This window comes from Solanum lycopersicum, chromosome 4 (genome assembly GCF_036512215.1).
Source record: "Solanum lycopersicum chromosome 4, SLM_r2.1".
NCBI lineage: Eukaryota > Viridiplantae > Streptophyta > Magnoliopsida > Solanales > Solanaceae > Solanum > Solanum lycopersicum.
Window position 1 is genome coordinate 55,526,615 of NC_090803.1, and position 22,062 is coordinate 55,548,676.

At 32.9% G+C, this 22,062-nt stretch overlaps 1 non-coding gene and 1 pseudogene across 1 annotated transcript; both read left to right on the forward strand.

The window, feature by feature from the left end:
• Positions 1 to 2,062: 2,062 nt before the first annotated feature.
• On the forward strand, positions 2,063 to 2,863 carry LOC101254784 (uncharacterized). Its single transcript, XR_011220764.1, has 2 exons — positions 2,063 to 2,362; positions 2,442 to 2,863. It is a non-coding gene; the product is annotated as an uncharacterized protein (transcript).
• Positions 2,864 to 5,515: 2,652 nt separating this feature from the next.
• LOC101254477 (uncharacterized) lies at positions 5,516 to 20,293 on the forward strand (annotated as a pseudogene).
• The last annotated feature ends 1,769 nt before the right edge of the window (positions 20,294 to 22,062 follow it).

Sequence of the window (22,062 nt, forward strand, 5' to 3'; positions counted from 1 at the left end):
AAAGACTAGGTAAAACAGACTCCAAGTATAGCAAAACTGTTAACAAATCCTCCATTAAACTGATGTTTCCAACACAGCTTACAGAGCTTCAACTTCTTCAAATGAGTAGATTCCGAGTATTCTTCTGAACTTGAGAAAACTTTCCTTCTTCAAAGCCTTAGAGAAGATATCTGCTACTTGGTCTTAACTCTTGCAGTAATGCAACTCAATTATACCATCATTTGTAAGGTCTCTTAAGAAATGATACCTCACATCTATGTGCTTCAGTGCTTGCTTCTCCCGTGAAACACCGGATTTTTTTTTATGGTTGAGCTATTCTCACAATATATTGGAGTTGCATAAGCCTGCTTCCAGTGTTGGGTTTTATTTGCCCTGATTTCTTACCATAAATAGGTTTTCCTTTTAGGAAAAGATTTTGAATCAACTAATCTTCTTTTTGGTAGGAAAAGGTTTAGGACTCTATAAATAGAGGCATATTCCTTCTAACTTAATCAGCATTCACAATGTAGTCTTAAGGGCTTTGAGAGTTTTGGTTAGGGAGAGAATTTGTGGGTTACAAGCATGATACGTTATCACTTGTGTGAACCTCCCATGTATTCCGAGTGAATTGGTTGAGGTTGTTTCTCTCTGTATTTTGTACTCTCATATTTATAGTGGATTGCTCATCTCCTTTGTGGACGTAGGTCGATTGACCGAACCACGTTAAATCTTTGTGTCTTTTGGTATATTCTCGTTGTCTTCTTACTCGTGGTCTTTCGAGGTTTGCTTTGCCAGCTTCCGCATTTACACCTGCTTATTTTCGGTCCTAACATGCAGTTAACTTCCTGAAGCAACTTCGCCAGATGACTTGACTTGCACATGTTGTTGCAGCAACAAACTCTGCTTCTGTGGTGGATAAAGTTACAACAGGCTGCTTCAAGCATATTAGTGGTCTAAAGCAAAAAATTAAATGAGGCCTTAAACTTGAATCATCATTAACTTTGTATAATTGGTTTCTTCTAGTTTTAAATTGATAATATAACCACTCTTATTTTAAATTATTTTTCATGAGATATAGTACTTTAAATATGTCAAATTTCTTCTATAATTCCTTCATTTTTCATGAAAAAATATTTTTTCTACAAATAGTATTCAATATTTGTTAAAAAATAATAACTTAATACCTATTATTATGAAAAAGGGTAACTTTCACGTATAACAAACAAAAAAATTATATTTGTATGCTACAACAAAGTTTGCATAAGACGCTCCATAGCAAACATATAAATGTATAATTCTTTATACATATACAATTGTATAATTCGTTGGCCTATTTCGCTGCAATTGTATAATTCGCTGGCCTATTTCATTGAATATCTATATACAATTTACATTTATATACAATTGAATCGAAGTAAAATGTTTGTATATTATATAATTATAAGTGTATAGGAAGAAAATATATGTTTTTGCTTGTGTGTATACCATTTTCTCTCGCTTTATACAAAACGAAAACACAATTAATACACTTCTGTTGTATACAGCTACAGAAAATTGCATTTCGCTGCAATTGTATAATTCGCTGGCCTATTGTGCTGCAATATCTGTATAAAATTTGCATTTGTATACAATTAAATCGAAGTAAAATATTTGTATATTATATAATTAAGTGTATAGCACGAAGATATATGTTTTTGCATGTGTACATACAATTTTCTCTCGCTTTATACAAAACAGAAATGCAATTTATACACGTCTGTTCTATAAAGCGAGAGAGGAGAGCAGAGGGAGAGTGGCGAGCGAGAATAGAAGAGTGGTGAGCGAGAGTTTAGAGAGAGAGGCGACTGACAAACGTTTGCTATGAGACACAATTAAATCAAGCAGTAGTTACTCCATCTTTATTTTAGATTATTAGTTTGCTATTCTGTACAATTATGACTTATAAAAATGAGGTCTCTCAAATTTTTGGGCATAAGACATGTTCTTTTGTTAACACTGTCGAGTCACCCGTGCTTGTGCATATCACTTGCCAATACAAATGTGGTTGTGACATTTTAAGAGGGTTAAAATTTCCATTGTAAATAGTTTAGGATGATGATAACACTCCCTTAAGAATAAGCGTATAGTTGAGAAATCGATCATAACTTAAGGGGGCATTTGACCATTTTCTCTTTAATAACCCGTTGAAAAAAAAAGTGACTAGTTGCCCAATTTTCCGGACCATTGCGTGCCGATCCGAATCCGCCCGTTTCTCTATTACCCGAGCTGAGGGGCAGACAAATTGGGTGCTACGAGTATACTAATAATACAAACAGAAAAATGTGGAAAGACAGAGGACCAGGAGTGAAGATCCTATGGCTTTGGGCTATTGGAACTGCTGGAAGTATACCCTTCCTTCTTTTTCTTCATCATTTTTTGAGTTTACCTTTTTCCCCAAAACTTCAGTTTCTTCCTTTTTGCAGTTCTAGTAACAAGCGTAGTGAGGACCAGACTGCGGGATATGGAGGAGTTTATGAACGCTCAGCAACAAACGCCTGGGCCTATTGATTCACCTGCAATAAGCGACAATGATGATCATCAATCATTGAATTCCGAGGATTTCATTCGGGAGGACAGAGGGTGAATAATAGTCTTGTATGCTATGTGTTTGATGAATTGTCTGAATGGTGATTTTAGTTATTCCTTTACAGAATTTGGAATTATTCGACTCTTTTCTGGTTTTTCCTTTTAAAGTTTTTAATCAATTTGCAAGGTTCATCATATGTTTGAAAGCATAATTTCATACATATACCCTTTTAATGGTATCCGTGCGCTCAAACTTTGAGTTTGCACGAGTAGATATTTAAACTTGTATAAAATTAAATAAATAGACATATTTGTCATACATGGCGTCGTATATGACAATTTTGTGTGGTGTCCTACGTGTATTACGTCACGTAGAACGTGTGTTTATATTTGTTTAATTTTACATTAGTTTGAGCGTTTATTTGTGTACATTTCAAAGTTGAAGATCACATATGCAAACTGAAGCTAAGTCAAAGAGCATATTTATGTACTATGTCTTGTTTAAATGTTGTATAAAGTAGAACAACTAAATTCGTTGATTTCCTTAATTGAGAAGTTATACCCGGTCAAAGGGATCTTTCTTCATATTTAGCAAATCATTCATCTGCTGGTGTAGTTTTTGAAGCTAGGGGTCGTTTGGTAGCTGGCCTGGAGGTGAGTTATGCATGTATTAAATTCTGCTAAGTAATACTAGCATGTTTGGGACTTGGTTAAGAGGTAAGCTATTCATGTATAACTTCATCAAACTCAGTAACCAGACTCTTCTTCCCATGCAATGGAATTCTATTTTTTTGAAACTGGTAACTTTAGCCCATGCTATGGAATATATTGACATTCTTCGGAGTTACTGAAAATGAGGTTGATTGTTCACTACTCTCGGTAGGAGGATCTTGTATCAGGTAAGAAACCAAAAAGGAGGATCTCATATCAAGCTTTATGCTCTGCAGATTTGTTTCCAGAGAAACTGGAATGTCTAAACCAACTAGTAGCTTAGAGCTGTCCATCATTGTCTTACCATGAGTTCTATGCTCTGCACGAGTTGTGGCCTCATTCTATCATACAACATGTTCTTGTCATATACATGTTGAGGCTTCATTGAGTCGCCATCAATGAGACTTCACTTGACTTTTGATAGAGTGGATCAGAGAACACAATAAAGCTATAAAAATGCTTTCTTGCGATTGTTACCTCTGCTTAATATACAATGGCGTTACTCTGCATTTCTTTAGTATCATAGATCTGAAATAGTAGATAATCTACTTATGACTTGTTTAATTTGTTTCTGCTGTTGACTTCTGGGCTTGTTTATACCTCCTTCATTTTAGAGATTTCGGGTAGGTGGCTAATCTACTTAGCGAACTTGTTTCTAATACAACTTGCCCTCGATCAGGTTTTGATCTAGTGGTGAGAGCACAACGCATGATGTTTTTCGAACCCTATCACATACAATAGCCTAGTATTAAGTTGAGAAGGGTAGACGGGCGGGCCAAAATTGTGAACAACTGGCTCTTCAAGATTTCTTAGTTATTAGGGGTCGTTCGGTAGAGTGTATCAAAGAAAATAATGCTTGCATTGACTAGATGTATTAGTACTACCTTGTTTGGTACACTTTTCCAACCTATGCATAACTAATGCTTGTATTAGTATTGAAGAGTGTATTACTAATACCCTCTATTTCTATGCATTAGTAATGCAATGGGTTCTAATTCATGCATTAACATTATTAAAGATACAATTGCCCTTAAAAACTTTTTGACATCCTTTCCGCTATATTTATGAAGGGTATTTTTGTAAAAAAAAATTTTTTCTAAAAAAATTATGTAATGCGTAATATTTTTTAGTAATACCAAACAAAACGTTGCATATGAAAATTTCATCATAACTAATGCGCGCATAACTAATACAAGCATTAATAATACACTATATTTGCATTATTCTTATACACTCTACCAAACGACTCCAAGTATAGCGTGATTTCTAATATGACTTCTCTGTTTGTGTTTGTGTTTTCTGTATTATGGAAGATACTCCAATGTTTAAGTCATCATATTAACACTTGACCAAGAACTCAAAATGCAGTGCTAGTAACTCACAACACTATAGGAGCTACAAGTGGAAAATATGGAGGTAGTTACTCTAGAATGCTCTAAGCATATGCAACAACTCAATGCCCACGTGATGTGGTTATTGGTTTAGTATATTTTAATAAAATCGATAAATCTAATAAATAATACAGAAAATTTAACTGAACCGAACCGGTTGATGTGTATGCATATGTCAATATCCCCTTCTAAACCTGATGATTTTGAAATTCATGGTATTGAACTTCTAATTAGATTATTGCATGAACAGATTTTCAATATCAGAAGTCAAACGTGTTTGGTTCAACACTGAATATATGAATGAAGAGATGAGTAGAGCATGTTCAGCGCAAGCTAGTTAATTATGCATTTTACTTACTACTTTATATAATTATTTAATATTAAGGCTAGAAAGAATGTAATATAATAAGTTATCTTTTCTTAATTAAAAAGTAAAATAAAATATCTATTTTTTAATCGAATAAAATTACCTAAAAAACTATATTGATCTGAATTACCAGCAGGTAATTTAGCACATTACGATTAGGATTTAGGGGATGGACCTATTATTTATTTTTTAAAATATGAGGGTAGGGCGAAGGGAGGATGAGGTACGGGATCACAGTCTTAATATATTTTAAAAAATAGAAAATGTTATAAATACATTGAATCAAGTGGATTGTCCATTAAGCTTATCATAGATTTATCCTTATTATGGATATGTATTTTTAAGGTGATATGAACCTTTTTGGGATAGAAATGTATCTGTAACATTAAACATGGTGACCTTTTGGTTGATTTCTCTACCTATAAATAGAGATGTCATTCACCATTGTAATATACACTTGAATAAGAAGAAAATCTTCTCCTACATCTATTTCTCTTATCTTCTTTCTTTATACTTGTATTATTCTGAGCTTAGATTTTATAACAGAAAAGAAAATAAATTGGTAAATTGTATCTTGTTTTATTAAATTATATTTATTTTTGACCATTTAGATTTCTTGTCGGGACATAAAAGTACATACTTGAGGAATGATTCATTGGTTAACATTGAGATAAATTTTTGGATTCGACTTTTGAGCCTTTCAACAATTAACTAATTTTACCTTTCTAATATATATTACGTATTTTAATTGAACAAGAGAAGAAAAAAAGAGGAGATGTAATTTTTTCCTTCTTCGTACTTTTTATATATAATTTTTTTAAAAGCGTGTCAATATAAAACGAAGAAAGTAATTAGTATGGACCAATATCCCCCAAACCAAACTTCTTTTTTTAAATGTGACAATCAATATGAAACAGAGAAAGTAATTAGCATGGACCAAACTCATGGTCCATTGTTAACTTATCAATTAGGGAATCCCCACCCTGCCACCCTCTATTTGGGTAAAAATTGTTAATTACTACTTGCAAATTACACCACATTCCAGTGGTCAGGCAAATTTGGTCATCCTCATTGATATTTTAGATATAATATAATAGGTGAACAACTCATAATTTGATGTATTATTTTCAACATATTTTTCCTGTCCACTATTGATTTGACAACAATAATTAAGAAGCAGATGCATGATAGGTGTAATTTAACCATATCATCTTTATTAAAATATGTCATTTACACATTGAAAAATAAACAGTATTTAATAAATAGAATAAAATAGACACAAAATGAAATATTATTCATTAATTTTATAAATTAAACAAAAATTATTGGATATATAGAAAAAATATTTTATTTCAAAAATTTATTTTATTAATGTATTTACAAAGCCAAATATTAAATTGTTTTGAAATTATTATACTTCAAGAGTTGGAAAAATTGAAAGCAAAGTGTTAGACACTTAATTGTCTTCAAAGAAGACAAGTGTCCTTACACTTGGCAAATAACTTTTCATGCACTTTTACACTTGTCAAGGAAGGTAATTTGTTGGCATATAAATATATTTGTTAACATTGAAGAAAAATCTATACCAGGGTCGGATCCACATGATATCTGCCGGGTGCTCGAGCATTCATTAACTTCGGTACAAAATATATATATCTATGTACAAAAAGATAGGTATTTGTATAAAATTAACATAGAACATTCAATAAATAAATTATATAGATGGTCCAATGGTTCTACAAGTCTTACTTAAGACTCTTTTAATATTGTTGTACCAAAGTTCGAATCTCATTGTTAACACATATTTTTTATAGTTCCGCCACTGTCTATACTCCCTCACGTATTTATTAATTTATGCACTAATATTTATATATCTTCTTAATGATATTTATCTTATTTTTAGGACTATTATTTTGTTAAATAATAAATTTTATTCTTATTATCATTGTGAAATTTCTAATATTTCTCCAACAGGATATTTAAAATGATATTGTGAACAAATAAAGATGGAGAGGAAGAATATTTTTGAGAATGATACAAAAATAATGCTCAAGGTAATTATCTTAATCTTTTATGAATAACAAAATATGGCCTTAAACGAAATTTTAATTAGAGACTTAAAATTTAAATAATTATCATGTGTGTTCATTAAAAAAAAATATTTTTCTTACACTTTTTAAATGCAAATTGTTACTTGATTTTTTTAATAGATTCTCTTGTTTGGTCAAGTATTAGTTTTAAGTAAATTTTGTCAATATCTTTTTACTAAGACAGTCATCATTACTAAGACAGTCATCAGATGAATTGTTAACATAACTCTTTAGATAATAAATTAATAAATTTTATATAAGAGCAAGAGTTAAAATCGTTGAATATGATTTAAGAAATCGATAATGTGATCGTAACTACAATGCACTTGTTGTAATGCTTGAAGTAGATAATAATAGAAATATAATTTGTACTTCTGTTCAACATTTTTCGACTGTTAATTTATATTTTTAATATACTATTACTCTAACGAATCAAAAGTCCCAAGTAAGAAGAATAAAAAAGGAGTTACATAGGACTTTTATTAGCCAAAAAAATAAGGAAGCAAAACAATATTTTTTGATTTCTCCTATTTGAATAGGGTTAAAGAAAATAAAATGATATTTATTTATTTATTATTTTTAAAAAAATATTTTTATCATAGTAATTATTTTACTTATAAAAAATTAACATAAAATTTATTAAAATTTAAGACCCATTTTTTGTGGCCTAGGATATATGCCTTAGTTGGTATAACATAGAGACATGCAAGTAATTAAGCCATGCTAATTAGGGGTGGGACCTATATATATACTCTCCGAAATATATAGTTCTAGAAATTTTCCACAAAAATATTTAAAATATTTTATAGCTATTACTTTCGAACTACTTTTTACTAAAAATAAATGATTTTAAAAAAATTATTTTAAATAACTGGAAATGATATGCATTGACTAATTAATACAACAAATCTTGAAAAGCGCACACACATATTTGAAGTGATTGTTTAGATTAATTAGTTTTATTTATTGAAGAAAGATTAAAAATAGCATATTTATGTTTTAAAATAAATTTTTAAAAAGTAAAAAAGAGAACTTTAAATAAACAAAATAAGAAAATTCTATACTAGATCGGGCGGGGCACATTAGTTTTTTTGTTCACTTTTGATTGAATTATCACACCCCAACCCCCACCTAGTATAGTTTTGCCACAGTTTATATTAGTCCGTTCAATAATAATTGTCTATTATATTAAAATAGTTATTTAATAGTATCTTTTAATTTAAAAAATCAAGAGCAATTTATTATTTATATTTAATTTATCTTTGCTAATATTAAGCATTTATAATCTAAAATATTTTTTAAATATTAAATATAATAAAATCAAATGATAGTAATACCAACCCTAATATTTATTATTTCTTAGAAATCTATCAAATTAATGATAGACAATTATTATCGAAAAGTAGTTTTTTTTTCGGGAATTCGGGTCTTTCTTTTTGTTTTCTTCTTCTTTATTTACCTTTTTTTTAAAAAAAAAATTAACACACTCTTTATGTTATCTATTTAACATGAGATAGTTCAAAAAATCAAAGCAATTATTTTAATTAATTAATGATTTAATGTGGTTAGCTGAATAATATAAGGATCATAATTGGAATAAGACAGTAACTCAAGAATCATAATTGTTATTTTCTCAAATAATAAATAAAGATATAATATATAAAAGACAAAATGGTTAGATAAATCATTATACTTGTATCATATTATAAAGTGAATGTTTTTACTTGTGACTTTCTCAACACTTAAATTTAATGAAACACAATATTTTAAACCTTTTTTTCATTTGAAAAGGATACGCAAATACACGTACAAATTTACATCATTTTTTAATGACGAGTCAGAAATTAAATATTAAAAAATAAATATTTTTTTCAATAAACCCTAGCCGCCTCCAAATTCCAAACCCACCTCCCATTCCCATCTTTTTCCACTTGTCTTAATGAAGCACAAAAGCTACACCTGCTGCCATAGCTATAGCTTGTGAATTGGGTGTTCTCATTTGGCAAATTTAAAAATAATATGAATTTTATTTCATATAACACTTTGAAATTCAAGAATCCTTAGAAAATTATTGAGAATACATAAATTTCCAAAGACCAAAAAAGCTGGATTGAAGCAACAATGGAGATTTTAACAGTGACAGTGCAATTTTCTTCCTGATCTCCACAAAAAGCTGAAATCGAGTCAATGGACCAGCATTATAATGATTCCTTGAGCTACTACAATCAATACATTCTTGTCATCTTCATTAAACAATCCGGGCGACGAGTCCAACAATGAGTTATTTGATTCAGTCGTCTTAATTTGGAGTTAGAGTTATCAAATTCCTCAATTCAACTCGTATAATTTTGTTATTTGAGCTTTCAAGTTACAGAGAAAATTTTAATACAAACCTTCAAATTATGTAGCCCATTTTAAATTTGAAGATAAATAAATCAGCCCCAAAAATTATTGAAACAAAAAAGTTCTTTCTTCTTTCCAATATGTATTGTATGTTTGAAAATGATGAGTAATTTCTCTTAGAAACAAAGTTAAATTACAAAAAAAAATTAATGATGAAAAATATGACCTAATTTCTTCTCTACAGAAAAAGAGAAGAAGGGGATATTTTTAATTTTTTTTTCTGATTATACATGTATTTTAATGAAAAACATTGATTTTATGCTCTTGACTCATTTCCAGCTAAGCAATTTATTTAAAATATTATGTTCCATTAAGTAACTGACATTCATAAATAGAAAAATTTACTTTACGATCCGATAAACTTATCAAATCATTCTGCCCGTATAAAACAATAATTTCTTAATGGACATTTATATGCATAAAAAAAAATGTGACAATTAAAGTGGTCCGTGGGAGTAGTACTACTCTATGATCACTTCATGATTTTCTTTCTTCAACATGCATACAATTTTAAATTAGTAAGTTTGTCATCATTATATATCATTCAATCGATTTTTAACATCTCTATTTTTTTTTTTACCTTTTCTAATCTTATTTGTATATTTGAAGTGATAAAAATGAAAGTAGCAGTGGTGGGAGCAGGGATAAGTGGACTGGTTTGTGCATATGAATTAGCAAAATTTGGTGTCAAAGTTGTGGTTTATGACAAACAACATTATCTCAGTGGCCATCCTAACATCGTCACCGTCGATGGTGTCGATCTTGACCTTGGATTTATGGTCTTCAATCGAGTAAGTACATATACAACGTATATTCAGTACGAACGGAAGTATTTTTTGATTTTAATCGAGTAAATACATATATATCGTATATTCAGTACAAATGAAAGTATTTTTTAATTTTAATCGAGTAAGTACATATATATCGTATATTCAGTATGAACGAAAGTATTTTTTGATTTTGATCGAGTAAGTGAGTTGGAATTGAAAATCGACTATAACAACGTGATAGGCTAAATACTAGGATAAAACCTTAGGTAAGCACGATTTAGTAAGTTTGTCACCATTATGAATTATACAGGGTGTGTTCAATATGAAAAAGTATTATTTGATTTCTATTGCATAAGTGAATTTGAATTGAAAATCGACTATAAGTGTTTTCTTTTTTTTTTTTTGGATTTATTTGGGCATTTGATGAATACTCATAATCGAAGTGTATATGCAATTCCCCTAATAAGATATTTGGCTAAAAGCATGTGATTTTTTAAAATTCCATCCTAAGAGCCCTCATCTTTTTTTTTTTGCTTTCTTGGTGACATAAATTGATAATTTTCAAATTGAAAGTAACAGATATTAATCAATTTCTTTTCATCAAAACATGTGATTTATGCCTTATTATCCACAAATTAAAAAGGTTAAATATTTGGATAAATCCTTAAAACTAAGCACGATTAGTAGGATTTATCTGAATAATTTGGATTTAATTAGTGTAAGATGGCAAATTTAAGTCATTTTCAATATGTTAAAGCAATTTCCAATCTTTCATTGTAACATAAGGTAATTATTTAGGCCAAATAAAATGTCAAGTACATGAATTCCTCTGTTATGCATTTTGGTTTAGAGCCCAAAATTTGGACAAACACAATAACTTGGCAGCTACAGTTGTGATGTGTTGAAGAGTTGTTTCAACCCCCCCAAAAATGATGTATTTGACAGGCAATTTATCCAAACATGATGGAATTTTTTGAGTTCCTTGGAGTTGATATGGACATATCTGATATGTCATTCTCAGTGAGCTTGCCGTGCTTGTGAATGGGGTACTCGAAATGGATTCTCTAGTTTGTTTGCACAGAAAAAGAATGTCTGGAATCCGTATTTTTGGCAAATGGTTACAGAAATTATCAGATTCAAACAGGATGTCATAAGGTGTCAACAACTTTTTAATCTTCTTATATGTGACTTCTTATTAGTATTTGTTATTTGTTGACCAATTTGTTGATTTCCTGATCTCATAATTAGAAATTTAGAGCACAAAGTCATCTTTGTTCATTTGACAATCATGCATTTGATGGAAATGGACGAAATCGGTCTGTTTTGTGCACTTTACTTAATTATGTCAAGCGTAAGAGCTATCTCATGAATACGTTTCTCACTGCATTGCAGTTACCTTGAAGAACTGGACAACAATCCTGACATTGATTGCAACGAAACATTAGGGGAGTCACATGTCTATTCGGAGTTGTTTCAGAAGGCTTATCTGGTGACACTGCTGTTTGTCCTTGTTATTGATTTTGATACTTGGATTTGGCCTTTTTGTTCATTCGAAAGATTATTCTTGCAATAAGCAATTCACATATATGTCCCACAGGTTCCAATATGTGCTTCAATTTGGTTCTGCCCCTCGGAAGGAGTAATGGGATTTTCTGCTTATTCCATTCTTTCATTTTTCCGCGGCCGCCATCTTATGCAGGTTTTTATTCTCTTACCTACTATTAAGTTAGAATACTTTGTATATATGTAGATTATAGCCTATTATTGAATGTGTTGCATTTCGAGATACTAATCTCGAATTACCTACATCATTTTATCGTGTCTATACAGCTTTTTGGTCTCCCTCAGTTGCTCACTATAAGAAGGCGATCAGATGCATATGTAAACAAGGTGACTTTTTTTTCATAGTTACCAATTTTCACTTCCTTGCAAGATTTGCTTATCATGGTTCATCCTTTATGGGGTATTAACGGATGCAGGTTAGGAGGAGCTTGAGAAAAGAGGCTGCCAAATAAGAACTGGTTGTGAAGTAAATTCTGTATCGACAAATGAAGAAGGTCTAGCTTGGTTTTTATTTACGTCTTCTTGAAAGAGTTCTGTATGTTGTTTATCTTTTGGTGTTTACCTAAGAAAAATCTCCGGACAGCTTTATTTTTGCTATCGCATAGTTAAAAACTAGTCCGGATTCTAAGTGTAAAGTGAAGAGCCCTTGCAGGTTGTACCATAGCTTGCAATGATGTTCCACAGAAGTATATGATGGATGCATAATCGCTGTACATGCACCAGATACTCTGAAAATGTTAGGCAAAGAGGCAACATATGATGAAACAAAAATACTGGGTGCTTTCGACTATGCCTATAGGTAACTAATTGTTTTTTCTTCCTATACGAAAAGGTAACAATATATAGCCATGTTCCTATATACATATTTTCTATCATCAGAGGAGTTCTATTTTGTGCTTTAGAGAAGTTAAGTTAAAATGAATATTTTAAGGCATGATACATAAATGTGCTTTTTAACTTGGCTTCAACTGACATTTATACCCTCCAATTTCGGGTGTGCATAAGTAGACTCTTAAACTTGTATAAAATTGAACAAGTAGACACACACATCTTATGTGACATATTACACGTAGTATGCCATGTAGGATGCAAATTGCCACATAGGACTCTATGTAGGTCAATTGTGTCTACTGTTCAATTTTATAGAGTTTAAGTGTGTAACTATACACACACCTAGATTTGGAGGGCATAGATGTCAACTGAAGCCAAGTTAAATGATACATTTATATATTATGCATGTTTTAATGGTGGCTGGTTTAAATCATATAAACAGTTACAACTTGCTAGATTTCTGTGATAATATGAAAATGGTACTGGAAGCCAAGATTAAAATAATTTGTAATTCCGACTCTAAAATTGTAACCACGACCATGGGCTCTCCTTAAAGGGTAGAATATCATGTTAAAATGGTACATCTACTTAATAAGATTTCTGATGTCAAAATGCAAAATCATGGTCTCCTCCTATGTGACAGTGATATTTACCTTCATCAAGACAAAATGTTCCTGCCTCATGACCCGGCAGCATGGAGTGCTTGTAACTTTCTTGGAACCATAAATAATAGAGGATGTGCAACATATTGGCTCAATGTAATCCAGGTCTGTTTTGGAACAGTGATTAGGACTTCCTATAGAAAATAGAAGATAATGTTCTTCAGTGGGGAGTCTTTTCTCGTAACTTATGAGCTGTCTAAACTTACAGAATCTCGGTGACTCAGAGCTGCCTTATCTCGTAACCTTCGATCCTCCCCATACACCAGAGCATACATTGGTTAAGTGGAGAACAAGCCGTCCACTCCCCTCAATTGCTGCATCAAAAGCTTCACGTGAGCTACATCAAATCCAAGGGAAGAGAGGAATATGGTTTTCTGGAGCATATCAAGGTATGGATTTCTTTTTTATGCAGAGTATTGAGAGTTTCTTGAAGTCGAAGATAGATGTTCCTTTGTGACCTGCTATCGTGCATTACTCTGCTGTTATGTCAACTATGTTCGATTTAGAGAACCAGTTCCGTTAACTGAAACTTGAAGGACTGTACCACTCACTATTGTCATTGAAATTATTTGCAGAACCCACTATTGTAGTCCTTCGAAATTGCAGTTTATAAGTTTGAATTTATTTTAAGAGAGTATTATGACCTATGTTGTTCGGGCTCTTAAAAAATGCCAACGGGTGCGTGTCGGATTCGCCATAAGTAGTGTATTTTTGAAGTATCCGAGATGGGTGCGGCATCAAAAGTGAAAAGTACGCACAACTAAGATTATGACTTCTTACAGATAAACTGACTCCAATTTCTAATTATATGAACTAAAATATCTTGTTAAACTGTCTTTGCAAACGAAATCTTACATTCACCTTTTACCTTTTCTTTCTATTTCAATTTGATTCCAGTGACTCAGTACAATAACCTAGTGGTTTGTTTAATTCACTACCTTTTCACTATCTATAACACTTGTATCACAAACAGTGTATTTTTCACTTTGTGTTTCACTGCTTATTGATGTGTATTTATTGCAATACTTTCAGGCTATGGCTTCCATGAGAATGGACTAAAGGTCGTACCACTTCTGCTAATAAAGATTTTTACTCTCTGAAAACAATTTGGATTCTTATGTGGATGACTCTGACATCTTTGTTCCTCCTCAGGCGGGTGTGATTGCTGCAGAAATGGGATGCTTAGAAGGAATTGTAGTATTCTGTACAACCCCAAATATCTGTTACCAACCTGGCCTGAAACTGGAGCACACCTCCTTGTTACTAGATTTTTCAGAAGTTTCGTTCAAACAGGATGCATAATGTGAGTGATAATAGTTTCATCTTGAATTACTTAAGTCCCGAAACAGTGCTGGACACATGCCTGGAGGACACTAATATGCAGAACACTAATGTATTGAGAAACTACTTTTCTTTTATTCCAATCTCTTTGGCTTAGAGCTCATATACAAGTTGACGCACATGTGGATCGTGACTTATTTTATTACCGATAATGAAAGATATCTGGATAATAACTTTACTTGTTGCGATATACAGCTTGTTGGAAGAAGGAGGTACAATTTTCACCTTCCAAGGAAGAGACAGGAAATGCTCTCTCAAAGTTTCTCTTACAGTTCGTAATATGCAGTTTTACTGGAAGGTAACTTGAAAGTTTCTTTTGCACCTTCAACTTATCAAAAGTTGAACCTAAAAAAGACGACTAATTCTGTGACATCTCTTACAGGTTGCAACTCAAGCTGACCTAGGTCTCGCTGATGCTTTTATTCATGGGGATTTTTCTTTTGTTGATAAGAATGATGGTCTTCTTAATCTTATCACGGTGAGGATCGAGCTGAGTCGATATCTTTGTGAATAGCTTTTGGTTGGTGATTAGTTTCCTGATTTTTGTTGCAGATATTTATTGCAAACAGAGAATTGAAAGAATCTGTTAAACCGACTAGCAAGTATAGGTACAACTGTTTACTGACCTGAAATGAAGAAACATAAACTTCTGTTATTATGAAAGTTCTTCGTCACTTTTTATGGATTTAGAGGCTGGTGGACACCGGTGATTTTTACAGCAGCGCTATCATCTGCAAAGTACTTCTATCGACATATTTCAAATCAAAACACACTGACTCAGGCTCGTCGAAATATCTCTCGTCATTATGACGTGGTAAGTAATTAACTTGCAAACTATATCACCCAAAGTACGTAGGGGAGGTCAACGGGCACTATTGAAACTGGAGTACTCAATCTTGGCCATGTTTTTGCCAGAGTAATGAACTGTTCTCACTCTTTCTGGATGAGACAATGACATACTCATGTGCTATTTTCAAGGTTTATCTCTCAAACTTTTAAATGCTTGCCACTTTTTTCTTCGTATGCTAAGCTACATTTCCTGTTCTTTATCTCATTTCATGGTGATCTATTTTTATTTCATATTTTTTATAGAGCGAGGATGAAGACCTAAAAGATGCGCAGCTGAGAAAGATCGATGTTCTCATTAGAAAGGTAAGTCATCAACTAAGTAAAAATCTCTCCCATTTCTATGTAAATTTCAGGCATAATCTGATTCTGCTACTCTATTTAGGCAAAAGTTGGTAAGGAACATCACATTTTAGAGATTGGATTTGGTTGGGGAAGTTTTGCGATGGAAGTTGTCAAGCAAACAGGATGTAAATATACTGGTATAACCCTCTCCGAGCAGCAGCTGGAGTATGCACAATTGAGAGTTAAGCAAGCAGGACTTCAGGTATAGTACTTACAATGACCAAGATGAAGCTTACACTAACAGATAATTTCTATAAGCTGAATCAAATGATAAAGCAACTAAGAAATTCCACTTCATGGACTAAACCTTCACCCAGTTTCAGCTCCTGTAGGGAAATTATGACACAAGATTAACTAAAGTGCTTTTTTGTTTGATGCATTTTACATTTGTCTTTCAAAGATTAACATAAGAAGATAATCTGCTTAGCACTTGCAACTTTGAAGCTATAGTTGTCTATTAAATCCAATTCAATGAAACTTCTCCACAGGATCAAATAACATTTATCCTATGTGACTATCGCCAAATCCCAAGTAAGGACAAGTATGACAGGATTATATCAATGTGAGCTTTTATCCGATATGTATATTGACTTATTGGATTACTCACTACATGTCGAGCCAGTGCTACAATTGTACCAATTATCATTTTCAGCGGGATGATAGAACATGTTGGTCATGATTACATGGAGGAATTCTTTACTTGCTGTGAATCTGCACTAACAGAAGATGGACTTCTAGCTCTGCAGGTAATTTGGTTATAGTCACCCTAATATATTCCACTTCCTTTCTTTATGCTTTTCACACATGTTGGCTTTCTTTAGTTCGTTTCAATGCCAGACGGGAGTTATGACGAATATAGGCACAGCACGGGCTTCATAAAAGAGTACATATTCCCAGGTGGATGCTTGCCCTCACTAAGTCGAGTAACATCAGCCATGGCTGCTACATCCAGATTATGGAAAGAAATCATTGTTTGTGCTTCTCAATCTTTTAAAAACATTTCATTCTGAAAGCATTTTATAAATGCAGTGTAATTCACCTGGAAGAGATAGGAATTCATTACTATCAAACACTGAGATGTTGGCGAAGAAACTTCCAGAAAAACAAAAGGTAACAAAACAAAAATAAGTCCACAACTTCTATGCTGAGTAAACCCTATTTCTTCATGAATCATTAGTAGCTAAAGCAGTTCTAACAGCTGATACTCCACTATTGACAACTCTGTGTCCCTAGCCAAATTCGTGCTTTGGGATTCGATGACAAGTTCATCAGGACATGGGGGTACTACTTTGACTACTGTGCTGCTGGATTCAAAACGCGCACAATAGGAGATTATCAGGTATGGTAGCAAATCTTTCAAAATATTTCATAGGGTAAAACCACCTCCAAAGATGCAGGAAAACTTTTCTAATGTTTGTTTGGACATACATGTTGACTATTTAATCTTACATATGGACAAAAAGTAAATGTTGACGATATACTGTCATGCCCCGAGACTACCCCTAGACGTGACACGGGGCTTAGAGCCACAAGTGACTTCAAGATAACCTCATGAATATTATGACACTAAGATGTACATGAAATAGCACAAGAGAACAACTATATGCAGAACTAATCTGAAGTCGTCTAACAACTCAATAGACAAAATATATGAGTACATATAAGTGGAAGTCTAAACTGACTGTTTGAAAGCCTCTACTGACATGAGTTACTAGGACAAAGCCCTAATGAACTCCAACTGTTTGAAACTGAAAGAAAATACTGAAATTAAAGATAACGGGATCATCCTCGGATAGATAAGGACTCACCAAAGCTACTGCAAACTAGGTGGATCTGTTCTAACTGTAGTGTCAGAACTTATATTATCAAACAATATAGGTAGAAAGTGCGCGGTCAGTACTTTTGAACGTATTGAGTATGAGGAATATGCAAAATAAACATGATATTTGAACATATTGAATCTGTAAAAAACGTTGATGCAAAGACCAAGTATAATAACATAAAACTGAGATATACTGGGCTGAAATACATTAGTACAAGGTCGTGCAAGATTTGGAAGTCTGATTGTGGGAGATATACTAAAACTTACATAAACCATGTGAGCTACTTCATGGAGTTCGGTGCATTGCTCCCACATCGAAAAGAAAGTGTCAAATACTTGCCATCGTAAGGGACCTGAGCTAATGTGGATCCACTAAGTTAATGTCTATATGAGACAATTCTATGGTGACACGTAGTTCTGGGATTTAGGAATTGCTACTAAAAGTCCACAGGCACTAAACGAAAATTTTCATCCCTAAAGTCCGCTCAGTGCTAAGTATACTCCCAGTGGAAATATGCATAAATCTGGAAATAGTAATAATTTAATCTGTGTTGGAGTGTAGGCGTCCATTATCAGTCAACGGACCAGGTCCCTTGACATAGAAAAAATGGTGCGGAAGATTAAACAATATAAAGAACACAACACACACAGTTTACGTGGAAACCTCCTTGCTCAAGGGAGTAAAACCACGACCTGTCACACAGGATTTTCAACCTTTTTCACTAATCTTCACAAGCAAAAGTGAAACCCGATTACAACAACGTGAGAAAAAGTTATTAATCTCACAACCGAGCAATAACTCTACTGCTTGAAGAGCCTAAATAGATTTTACTCTGCCCACTAAGCTATCACCACTAGACAACTTAGGATTCAACTAAGCAACATTGCCCACTAAATCACCACGCTTCGGATGACTTGGAATTTTCACTAAGCAACACACAAGGTTGACCACTAAGTTAGTTTGACTCAACTAACTTAGACATTTCAACAAACCAAAGAATCAAAATCCTTAATAGATTAGGAACAGATTTACAATGTGAGCATGGAAGAAATAATCCTAAGACAACTAGGTAGCTTGCAGCTCTATTAGGTCCCTGTTGCTCTTAGGATGATCCTTTTTGAAGATGACCTTTGCTTTTTGAGCTTTTGGATTTTTGAAATCCAAAACTTTGTTTGCCAAAACTTGAATTTGTGTTTGTTGGAAAGAGATAATATAATTCACCACAAATTCGTTGAGCCCATCCCATTGGCTGAAGGTCTGCTATTGGAAAAGTTGCGCACCTACCACATCAGAGGTGACAACTTTTCTAACAACTGTCTTTTCACTTTTTCACGTCGCAGTCTTGTGGGGACCAGGTCCCTTGAAAACTTCTTTGTGAGTTCTTGAAAAGGCTTGCTGACTGACTTCCTTCTTTGGATGAATGATGCAAAAAATATCAAACATAAAGAGCTATTATCCGTTGGACAAACACCCTCCTCCATTCTAATTGGTCTAGTACACTGACGCCTCACCAACCTCTGACGTGACAGCTTTACAGCAGTAACCAATTATGTATCTGATGGAGGAAACTCTGCCTGGTACCAGGTCCCTGCATTCGTGAGATACTGAAACATACAATCTCGTCCACTCTTCTAATATGTGTAGGACACTGCACTTTTCACCTACCACCTAACATGACAACTTTTACGGTTGTACCCCATTTGTATCTGGACGAGAGCACTCTGACAGGGACCAGGTCCTTGCATTTGTGAGGATCATCAAAACACCTAGAATATAACATTTTTTTCCTTTTTGATGATAGCACACAAATATACCTCACACTGAGTTTGTCATTCATCTCACTGTCAGCAGTTTCAATAACAAGGATCTGGTTCCTTGCTAGATTGATAAGTTTGTTAAATCATCAAAACTTCATATCAAGTTCGAGCTAACATCTCAACTCAGCTTCGAACTAACAATCTGATATTATACTGAATCATACTGATAAATGATGCATACTGAGTAGCTCATTAAATGACGATAACTGAAATCATACCAAGGGATACTTTATCTAAAAAGCATCATATATCATGAAGTCTGAAAATATACTGAAAGATACTTTATTTGAAAGCATCACGAGTCATGAAAATTTGATAACGTGAGACATGTATATGTAAATAGCATAATTCTGATCATGGAAATACTTGTATACTTAGCATTCATGAAATACATTGAAAACATGGAATTCATAAGTAAAAGAATGCACACACTTATTCCATTTATTTTTTTACTATGAATGTTGAAACTGTTTCACTAAATTTGAGAAGTAAAACAACTGATCAAGTGGTGCTTCTTATCTTGTAGATTGTATTTTCAAGGCCTGGCAATGTTGCAGCATTTGGTGATCCTTACAATGATACTATGCCTTCAGCTTATTAGAGTTCCTTTGTTTGGAATATTATATTGTAACTTTGTCTTTGCAAATAAGTTAGTTCCTCATATTAGCATGAAAGACCTAATAAAGACTTATGTGTCACTGGATCATGCTTAATTCTGTGAACTTTTTCCAATTACCTAATAAAACTTATTCAAGGAAATAATTATTATTATTGAAATAAGAATGTCTTCTTTTAAATTTGCATGTAATGTGTGGCTATAAAACATACTAACAAATCATAAAAGATAAAATAGATAATTTAAAGTTAAATTGTTACTAAACATATAAATATATTATTCTTTATGGGATTAACTAATAAAGAAAGGGTGACACATATACAGATAACGGGATTAGCATATTAAGATCGATAGAGGAGGAGCTTCATAATTTAAAAGGAGATTATATTATGGGAAGAAAACTTGCAACTGTTAAAGGGGAGTATGTTGATTACAAACATAAACTTTTATTGAGGGTGGAGATCTATGGTGTTGCACATTGCTAATATTTTGAGTTTAGAAAATATAAATAATTGAGTTTTAAAAAAAAATTTGTCCATTTAAGTGGATTTTCAAACACAAATACTGTTATGATTTATGAAAGAGAAGATTGTATTGAAAAATGAATTATGAAAATCTGTTACAAGCTATTCTATTTGTACAGTAGAGAAATAGTGAATCTAATACTTACAATCCTAACTAACTTACTGATGACTCATAATCTGTTAATTTACTGTAACTAATCTTCTAACTAACTAACTAACAACTGTATATTTAACTTGTTCCTCAACATCCTCCCTCAAGCTAGGAGTATGAAACACATTTTTCATTCCTAGCCTGGTAAGCAAATATGTGTGTTGTAGATGAGTAAGTCCTTTGGTGAATAAATCTGCAGGCTGTTCTGTTGTCTTTAGATACAAGGGTCGAACCATCCCTAGCTGAACCTTTTCCTTTATAAAATGACAATCAATATCTATATGTTTAGTTCGTTTCATGAAAGACCGTATTGGCAGCAATTTGTATAGCAGATTTACTGTCACTATATATATGCACTGGCAGTTAAAAACCAATCATACAATTTCTGCAACAGTTGAGGCCAAACTCCTATACTCAGATTCAGCTGAACTTCTTGAAATCATATCCCGTTTTTTTGACTTCCATGAGATTAAAGAACCTCCATATGTAACCATGTAACCGGTCACAATATGCAATTAACTGATCAGTTGTATTGGCTGCCATAAGTATACCCAGTCCTGGTGCCTGCTTGACATATCTTACCACCTCCATTGCAGCTTCCATGTAAGATGCTTTAGGACTATGCATGAACTGACTCAAGAGCTACACTGCAAAAACTATGTCTGGTCTTGTTATTGTCAGATAAAGCAACCTTCCTACTAGCTTCTGATACAAAGTAAGATCATCTAGCACCTTATCATCGGATTCATTAGGAAAATGTAAGTCAAATTCTGCAGTCATAAACTTTTGAATCAGCTCAATGGGAGTTCCAACTGGCTTTGAACTAGACAAACTCATGTTTGAGATTATCCAACTGGCTTTGATCTAGACAAACTCATGTTTGAGATTAACTCAAGACAATATTTTCTTTGATGCATAAGTATCCCTGATTCATTTCTGGCAAATTCAATACCCAAAGAATATCTCAAATCACCCAAGTCTTTAATCTTGAATATGTTCCTCAGAATATCTTTTGTTTCTAATATCAACTTGTGATCATTCCATGTAATAAGTAAATCATCAACATATATCAATACCATTACTAAACTCTCTCCTTTGCACTTGGTGAATAATGAGTAATCATAGTGACTCTGCTAAAAGCCAGAATCAACTAGTCATGTAGTCAATGGAATGTTCTATTGCCTGCTGGCCTGTTTGAGCCCATAAAGTGACTTGATGAACTTTCACACTGTTCCTTTCTCCCGTTTGTGCACAAATCCAGGTGGTA